The sequence below is a fragment of the Salvelinus sp. IW2-2015 genome, linkage group LG3 (assembly GCF_002910315.2).
Source record: "Salvelinus sp. IW2-2015 linkage group LG3, ASM291031v2, whole genome shotgun sequence".
Classification (NCBI taxonomy): Eukaryota; Metazoa; Chordata; class Actinopteri; order Salmoniformes; family Salmonidae; genus Salvelinus; species Salvelinus sp. IW2-2015.
The window spans coordinates 1974956-1984195 of NC_036840.1; the positions used below are offsets into that span (position 1 = coordinate 1974956).

General features: G+C 43.6%; 1 protein-coding gene across 3 annotated transcripts in view; it reads left to right on the plus strand.

Annotated features, from left to right (window-relative positions):
- Positions 1-9240, plus strand: part of ptn (pleiotrophin-A) — a 74743-nt gene that overhangs the window by 16530 nt on the left and 48973 nt on the right. The window contains exon 1 of one of the 3 annotated variants that reach the window (XM_070433882.1): positions 1521-1691. The exons of 1 other annotated variant lie outside the window; for it this stretch is intronic. The gene's annotated coding sequence lies outside the window, so the exon portion shown is untranslated. Of the gene's footprint in view, positions 1-1520; positions 1692-3979; positions 3999-9240 lie in introns of those variants that run through there. One more of the 3 variants, XM_070433877.1, reaches the window with a different exon arrangement.

Below are 9240 nucleotides of genomic sequence, written 5' to 3' on the forward strand. Positions count from 1 at the left end.
CCAGATTGAGGGCCGTTCAAGTGGATTTTCCCCAGATGTGGTAAATTCCCACTCCCCACTTGGATACGAACACACCATAACCCAGCTAACCATCCACTGTAGATCCATATAATACCACTCATTGGAAGCACAAGACTTACACCTACATTTTGACATATTGTGGAGTGTTGTACGAAGAATAGTTTTTATTTAAACCGATAACTCAAATACAAAAATTATTAAAATAGCTTAGCTTTTTTGTCATTATTTAATTAAGCTGAAGAGAGGCTCTTACTACAGTAATACATTTTTTCTTTTGACATGGGAAAATGTTATAAAGTTGAACATGCTCTTTATGACAGAATGTTACATTTAGGTGATATCAAAAGTACATTTTTTACTTACCAAAACAATGTTGGGCTTAGTGGACCAAAAATAATTATCGCCATTGATCAATACGTAATCAGTAATTTAAGAAGCTGACATAGGAACCACTTTGACCACCCTGTAGACTAGATGTCACTGCCATTCATTTCTGGAATATTGACAAGTCATTACATGCATTTAAGCAAAGATGCAAATGTATGTACATGTACACTACCGATCAAAAGATACCACCCCTACCTTGTCACAACACAACTGATTGGCTCAAATGCATTAAGAAGGAAAGAAATTCCACAAATTAACTTTTAAGAAGGCACACCTGTTAATTGAAATTCATTCCAGGTGACTGCCTCATGAAGCTGGTTGAGAGAGTGTGCAAAGCTGTGTGCAAWGCTGTCATCAAGGCAAAGGGTGGCTATTTGAATAATCTCAAATATAAAATATATTTTGATTTGTTGAACACTTTTTTGGTTACTACGTGATTCCATGTGTTATTTCATAGTTTTGATGTCTTCGCCATTATTCTACAATGTAGAAAATAGTAAAAATAAAGAAAAACCCTTGAATGAGTAGGTGTGTCCAAACTTTTGACCGTTAGTGTATTTGAAATACATTTTATGCGACATTAAATATATTGAAATGTATTTTTTCCTGTATGGGTACTATTCTCCATGCTGTTGTCCATGTTGTTCTTCATGTTGTTTATATAACTACTGTATATTAGATGACTGGGGCTATCCTGTCAGAGCCCATCTGTAGCTAACCCCACCCCACCCCAACCCACCCCACCCCAACCCAACTCAACTCAACCCAACCTCTCTTCTCTCTCGCTCTGCTCTCTCTCTCTCTCTCTCTCTCTCGTCCCCAGTGTGACTCCATAGCTCCAGTTCTGTCTCTATGTGTCCCTCTCCTCCTCTGCCTCCCTCTCTACTCTCTTTTCTCTCTCTCTCTCTCTCCGAGTGCTGCTCCATGCCAAGCGGGGCCGTCCTGGAGTGACCTTGTGGCAATGAGATCCTGATCACGAGTCAGGAAACCAAGATTTAAGAACGCCCTCCTCCTCAGCAACAGAAATGAGAGGGAGAGAAGAGGGAGAAAGAGAAGAGAGAGAGAGAGAAAGAGAGAGAGAGAGGAGAGAGAGAGAGAGAGAGAGAGGAGAGAGAGAGAGGAACAGCTTTGTGGAGAGACAAGAGTGAGAGAGTAAGTGAAAGAAAGAGAGGGAGGTGAGAGAGAGAATTAGAGAGTGAACGACAGCAGGGTGTAGGAGCAGATGAGAGGAGAGTTCCCAAACTATTGCAAAGCGTGGAACAACCACCAGACCTCAGTTCAAAGTAAGTACTTAAAACCGGAGCAAGGTGCAACACTTTGGATGTGTGGTGGTAGGTTGGTGACAGGAGAGATGTGGGTGTGAAGCTATTGGGGCTGAGATGAGGAGGGAGATTTCAGAACTGTGAGAGGCAGACAGGGACTAGCAATGCTGGGAGTCTGTGGATATGAATGGGCGAGACTCAATCAGATGAGTCCAACTGTAGCTAGAAGATATGGACAATTAGTGATGCGGAAGAGAGTGTATGGGGAATGTTTGTGTTGTGGATAGTGGAACTGGTGTCTTTGAGTTGGCAGCATCATTTTAACTCTCTGTGTTAGTAAGTGTTCTCTGGCTTGCTTTGTTTTGGATGTGTGCCACGTCCCAGGCTAATATACACTAAATACTGCGACAAACAAGTATAGCTTGAGAGCCTTTTTGTGAATTTTCCCCTGGTTATCTCGATATAAATGTTGGTTGCAGATACTAATCACCACAAGCTATGGGTGTTGTTTTTGTATCCCTTTCAGCACACTGTTGCTGTAAAACCATCTTGATTGTCCATGTGTTTTCTATGGTTATTCAGTTCTGAAGGTGAAAGGCTCAGAGGCTCAGGTATTGAAAAAAAGCTCTTGTTTTTTCAATTACCAAAGGATTATATAATTTAAACTGGATATATTTTCCCTTTCAGGCTTCGTATGTGGACAAATAAAACAGTAAAGAACAAGAGCTCAAAACAAGCTCATGAGGAATGAGAACAATAGTAGAGAGAGTGAGGGCTTTGTGTTTACCGTCTCCTTGTAATATTTAGTGTTTGCGTTACAGTAAGGGGTTAACTCCAAAAGTAGCATTTATCCAAATACTTCGTATGCTGTAGGACTCGTTGCAAACTTCAAGACTTCTAAGAACATCTATGTTCCTCTAGTCTAAAACCATATTTCGTTTTTCTTCATATTGTAGCACAACTGCTTGAATCACTCCATCAGTCAAGTTTCACAATTCTACAGAGGTGCACGCCACCAGAACATAACCCTTCATTCTCCGAGCATATCATTAGACTAGTCATGTTATTGGCTTCGTTTGGTGTCCTCTTATAAAGACCTATGCTTGCAGTGTATGTGAGTGTGTTTGACAGAGCGTATTTGTGCGTGGCGTGCATGTGCGTGCGCATGTGGTTGTTGGGGACAGTGTTTTTCCCAGGATATTGTAATTTGGGTCAGGCTGACTGGAATGAGAACCGAGGGCATCGGTATTGTAGCACTCCTAGGTTGAGCAGACCTTGCGCCTGTGTTCCATAGTTATGTTCACACCTGGTATAGGAACCCCAACTTTGACCAACATCTCTGGCATTCCTACTGTGTACAAAAGAGCCCTGGTCTCGATCTAGCTTTAAATGAGCTTTGGCCAGTTCATTGCTTTAGAAGTAACACACGGTGTGTTCCTAATGAAAGAGCTGGGAGATTAAACATGAGGCAATAGGTGGAGAGATGAGCTTGAGAAACCAGCTTTGGTCAGTGGMAYGTCAAGCTCATTGAGAGACCCGAGGTGGAGCTGAGCTGCRTGGATGGAAGCCAGGAGGGTGAGCTAACTCTCACATAACCAGTCCCATTTGTKAATGTGCACTGGCATTTATGTAAGGGCTGCCATTTGAGGAAGATAAGGCGAGGCACATTTTACGGATCCTGCTTTCCCTCAATGTTAAGTTGTCCCTCACATTTCAAACACTTTATATGTGCCACACTGAGAGATGCTATTCAGCATGGAACACAAAGCCAATGCATTTCACCCATCTATACAAATGCTGTGTCACATGACCGCTCTCTATGGAAGACCTGGAGCAATAAGGTAGAGAATGGTCTGTGAGATGCCTAAGAAGGCTGATTCACAGTGGGGAAGGGAAGCACTCTCAAAGGAGCCAGGTCCGGTCTATAGGGAGCAAGTGGTTGAGAGAGAGAGAGTGGCAGGGATAAGAAAAATGCACAAAGATCCCCACTTTGAGTGGCTGGTTCATTCTTGTGGTGTACACATTGACCTCTCACATCACATGTAGGCTGAACAGAGAGGCTGTTGATGGGGTCTGGAGAGGTAGGGAGGGAGAGGGCTGCCAGACCCAAACCAGAGAKGGACCCCAGTCTAGGCCCTGAGAAGCCCCTTCCCCTGTTTGCACCGAATAGCCCTCTCTGGCTGTCGTCATGCCAATGACAACCTCAGAAGTTGGCAGTACAGCACAAACAGTTCTGGGATCAAGCTGAGCTCGGAAGTGCATGGGCTGTATGCTGTTTGGTACTGTAGCTAGACTAGAGCCGTCAGCTGGGACCCTGCAATAAGAGAGGTAAGGTTCAACAGTATCCACTATCGCAGAGCTAGAAGAGGCTACTAAGATACTATGATACTAAGAGATGACTGGCTCTCTATTTCATCAAATCTTCTCAGACAATCCATAGGTAATCATGGCATGGGATTTAGTCTGAGCTGAGGGCCTGTGTCATTTAAATGGTTAAATGGTCAATTGAGGAAATGCACATATTCTAATTGAGACGTCAATTAGACAGCTATTTCATTACAACAAAACCGCAACAATTTCTGGCTTACTGAAAATCCTTAAATCCAGCTATGAGAGAATGGATTTCATAGTTTTGAAATCTGCCATTGGCCCATTGCTTGACAGAGTCTCTTTGTAGGGAGGAACACCATCGATGGCGCTGGCAATGACTCTTGTTGTGGGGAATCTGATGGGTGCATCATGTCTGTGTCCATCTGTTCGTGTGTCTGTCTGTGTTTTTGTCTTATTGTGTGTTTGATGGGACAGACTTCGAATCACATAACCACGTACATCAAACTTCAGATTCAGACCACCTTTCCACTAATGGKCAAATAATATATTCTTAGGAATTGAATGAATATTAACTGTCTGGAGAGTACCTGTATTGTGGAGAGCTAGTTTGCCTGTGGTCATATAAAGATCTGACTGTGACGTCCTGTGGAGCGCCTGTGGTTTGGTCCTTGTATCGGCTTCATTGGCTGTATGATCCTCTGAGGAATAGTGACGGCCAGAGGCCTTCCACCCTGATCAATTAGTTCATTAGTCTCCCACAGTCACAGCTTGGCCGGCATACTCCTGGCACCGTCCCTTGGCCTCTGATTGGCCCACACTGCTGGTGAGGTCATAGGTCAGGGTGTTGATGTCTGTCTACTGTACATACCAATTACACAAGAAAGGAAAACTCAATATGTGACCTGACAGGGTTTGGTGTGCGTGCGCGTGTGTGTGTGTGTTGTGTGTGTGTGTGTGTGTGTGGTGTGTGTGTGTGTGTGTGTGTGTGTGTGTGTGTGTGTGTGTGTGTGTGTGTGTGTGTGTGTGTGTGTGCCTGCGCATGCGTGCATTCCCATGCGTGCGTATGTAATCAGTCAAGTTGAATCAGATGTTTGTGACTGTGGAATAGAATGCAAACAAAGCCTCCCTACAGTCCTGTTGAATTTTAACCCTACTGTTCAAGTGTCCTTGCCCCAAGGGGTGACTGGTGCCCTGAGAGAAGTTTGGAGTCCAGTGTCTGTTTGTAGAAGTTGGAGTACAGTGTCTGTTTGATAGAAGTTTGGAGTCCAGTGTCTGTTTGATAGAAGTTTGGAGTACAGTGTCTGTTTGATAGAAGTTTGGAGTCCAGTGTCTGTTTTGATAGAAGTTGTGGAGTACAGTGTCTGTTTGATAGAAGTTTTGGAGTCCAGTGTCTGTTTGATAGAAGTTTGGAGTCCAGTGTCTGTTTGATAGAAGTTTGAGTCCAGTGTCTGTTTGATAGAAGTTTGGAGTCCAGTGTCTGTTTGATAGAAGTTTGGAGTCCAGTGTCTGTTTTGATAGAAGTTTGGAGTCCAGTGTCTGTTTGATAGAAGTTTGGAGTCCAGTGTCTGTTTGATAGAAGTTTGGAGTCTAGTGTCTGTTTGATAGAAGTTTGGGAGCCAGTGTCTGTTTGATAGAAGTTTGGAGTCCAGTGTCTGTTTGATGAAGTTTGGAGTTAGTGTCTGTTTATAGAAGTTTGGAGTCCAGTGTCTGTTTTGATAAAAGTTTGGAGTCCAGTGTCTGTTTGATAGAAGTTTGGAGTCCAGTGTCTGTTTTTGATAGAAGTTTGGAGTCCAGTGTCTGTTTGATAGAAGTTTGGGTCAGTGTCTGTTTGATCGCAGTTTGGAGTCAGTGTCTGAGTGTGTATAGGATGACATGTCTCCCTTTCTGTGTTTGTGTGTACTGGCTGCAGTTACCACACCATGGGGACAGCCTGTTTGTGTTTGTCTAATGAACTGAGAGAACACAGGGGGAGAAGATAGGGAGATGGAGAGAGAGGGATAGAGAGGGAGGGAGAGGACAGAGAGATAGCGAGAGAGAGGAAAGAGAGAGCAGGACAGAGAGAGGAAAGAGAGAGAGAGCAAGAGGGAGAGCAAGAGAGAGAGAAAGGAAAGAGAGAGCAGGACAGAGAGAGAGCAAGAGAGAGCGAGAGAGAGAGAGGAAAGAGAGAGAGCAGGACAGAGAGAGAGCAAGAGCGAGCGAGAGAGAGGGGAAAGAGCGAGAGGAAAGAGAGAGAGCAGGAGCGAGATAGAGAAAAGAGAGAAAAGAAAGGAGAAACGCGAGCAAGAGAGAGAGAGCAAGATAGAGAGAGAGCAAGAGAGAGAGAGAGAGCAAGAGAGAGAGAGAGCAAGAGAGAAAGAGAGAGAAAGAGAGAGCGAGAGAGAGCGAGAGAGAGCGAGAGAGAGAGGAAAGAGAGAGAGCGAGAAACTTTCTGTGTTTGTGTGTACAGGCTGCAGTTACCACACCATGGGGGACCAGCCTGTTTGTGTTTGTCTGATGAACTGAGAGAACACAGGAGGGAGAAGATAGGGAGATGGAGAGAGAGAGAGGGATGGAGAGGGAGAGAACAGAGAGAGAGAGGAAAGAGAGAGAGCAAGTGAGAGAGAGGAAAGAGAGGGAGCGAGAGAGGAGATAGAGAGAGGGAGGGGGAGAGAGAGGAAGGGAAGAGAGAGAGACAGAGAGGAGGGGAAGAGGGAGGGAGAGATAAGAGAGTGAAAGAGAGGGGAAGAGCGAAAGAGGAGAGAGCGAGAGAGAGAGGGAGAGAGTAAGAAAAAGAAAGAAAGGGGGCGAGTCAGTGGAATAATTGACCGAGAAGAAGAGATGTAGGGATCTATGCTTTCATATCTGTGTCTTGTGGCGTTATGGATTCTTGTATGTGGTGTGTAGAAGTGTGATTCAGAGCCATTCATCAATCATAAAGCAAAATTCTACATAGGGACATTTTATAAAAGGATGGCATGATAAAATCCATCCTTACAGTACATTGCATTGRTAAAATCGACTGGTTTACATAAGCTAAGCAGGGTAGGGCTGGGTTAACCCCTGGATGGGAGACCACATAGGAAAGTGTGGTTGCTGTTGTTGGAGGTGGTGCTGGAGGGCCAGTAGTAACCTTTTCTCCATATGGTATTAGGGAAAATCTCCAAGTACTAAACATGCTTACTGATGCATTTAAATGCACTATATAAATGCAACAATCCATTACAAACAACATTAAATGTGTCCTTTTATGCGTATTGGGAAAATATCCATATCCCTTTCAGCAACCTTTCCTGGCAATAGAGGTGCCTATATAACATTTAACACTCCTTGGGGGCACAATAACATGACATACAGTCTATGTGCCACCTCCAATACAAACATCGAAATGTTAAAATCTATAAAGGCAATCAATGCTAATCTCATTTTATTTTACCTGACCTTTTAGTTGCACTGTGGCTGAGTTACTTCGATCCACCGTAGAGGATTTTATTCAATATTATGGTCACTGTTAATCAGAAAGGAGACTGTCGTCAGGCATAAACAGTGTAGGGCTAAAAAGGAAATACAGAAAATTATCGAGACACCCACCAAGAATACTCCCCATATTGGTTTGATGAACCAAAGTCCGTCTTCAGGGGTCTGTCAGTCTGTCTGCCCTTGACAGGTAGGCTGTACAGACAGACAAAACTGAGAGCCATTTCCACTGATGTGGCCAGTCCACTTAAGGTGAATGGAAAGATTAACTGAGCGCGAGCAGTAACCTGCAGCATTCTACAACTTTGTTTTCTTATTCCATTCTCACTGCTAATAGGATGGCTAATGCAAAGGAGAGATGCAATGGCATGGGGATAATAGCCTAATGACAAGGCATTGCACGGCTCAAATGGAAAGTTCTGACGGAATTAAGTTAGACAGCCTATATTCGATATACTGTGATGCGTAGATGATTTKGAAACTCTACACTTCTGTGTAGCTAGCTGATTGATGAATGTTTATGATGAATGTAAGGATGTTGCCAACAGACCATCATCACAAATGACATTAGATCCAATCCATTTATCAATAATCTGTTTGGATTGGTCTCTGACTTGATCAATTCTTGTTAAAAACAAGAGCATACGTTGCATGTCCATGATCAAGCCTGCAATCAACGCCAGATATCCTCTTATCTTTGCTTAGTTCTGCACGTGTTTTTCTTTTTTATCTGCATCAGTTTTGGATGACGGCTGTTTTTACAGTTGCCTGAATTGGAGATGTTACAAAAAGCTATATTTCAAAGTCAAATGTAATCAGACTTTGTGCGTTAAAGATGGAGCTTAATCCTACTCCATTTCAAATCTCACCAGGTTTTAATCGGACTCTGTGAAGACGTTCACAAGCTGATAGCGTTCTGGGATGTATTTTACTATTTATTATTTTATTTATTTGAGGGCTGCGTTCAGGAGTGAGAGAATGATTTGATAACTTTACTACATAGAATGGCTAGGGGGATTAGGTAAGCCCACTCTATGGAGCTAAGACCAAAGCAGTGCTTGTACCCACCAATAGGTGATCAGAGCTTCAGGATCACAACAACTATGAGGATGGTTGCCTTCAGCAGCGCCTCAGGGGGACGTTCAAGAACGCTTTTTATCCCTGTTCTCATTAAACCTCCCACTAAATTCCCCCAGACTGACTTGTGTGGCTCAGAAATCCCTTTGCAAATCCCTCACTAAGGAAACAACCTTTAATGTGCTTGAAGTTGCGTCTTCAATGTGGTGGATTATGACTCACACATACTGTGTTTGTTGTGGAGAGAGAGAGAAAGAAGGAGAGAGAGGGGAAGAGAGAGGGAGATAGAGAGAGGGAGAGGAAGAGAGAGAAAGGAGAGAGAAAGGAGAGAGAGAGGAAGAGAAAAAGAAGGAGAGGGAGGAAGAAAGATGGAGAGAGAGGGAGAGAGGAGAACAATGTAGAGGGAGGAAGAAAGATTGAGAAAGAGAGAGGAAGCGGGATGGATAGGGAGAGAGTGAGAGACAGGCACCCCATTAGTCATACATTAGTATTCTGTCCACAGCTCATAGTGAGAGACAGCCGGTCTACACTAACACCAGAGAAGGGCATGGCTCATTAGAACTTTCTACTCTTTTTTTACTAATAGCTCAAATTCTCCTGACTGTATACAAAAGGCAGAGAAACACCTCCATGTTTCAGAAGGCAGAGAAACACATCCATATTTCAAAAAGCAGATAAACATCTCCATGTTTCAGAAGGCAGAGAAACA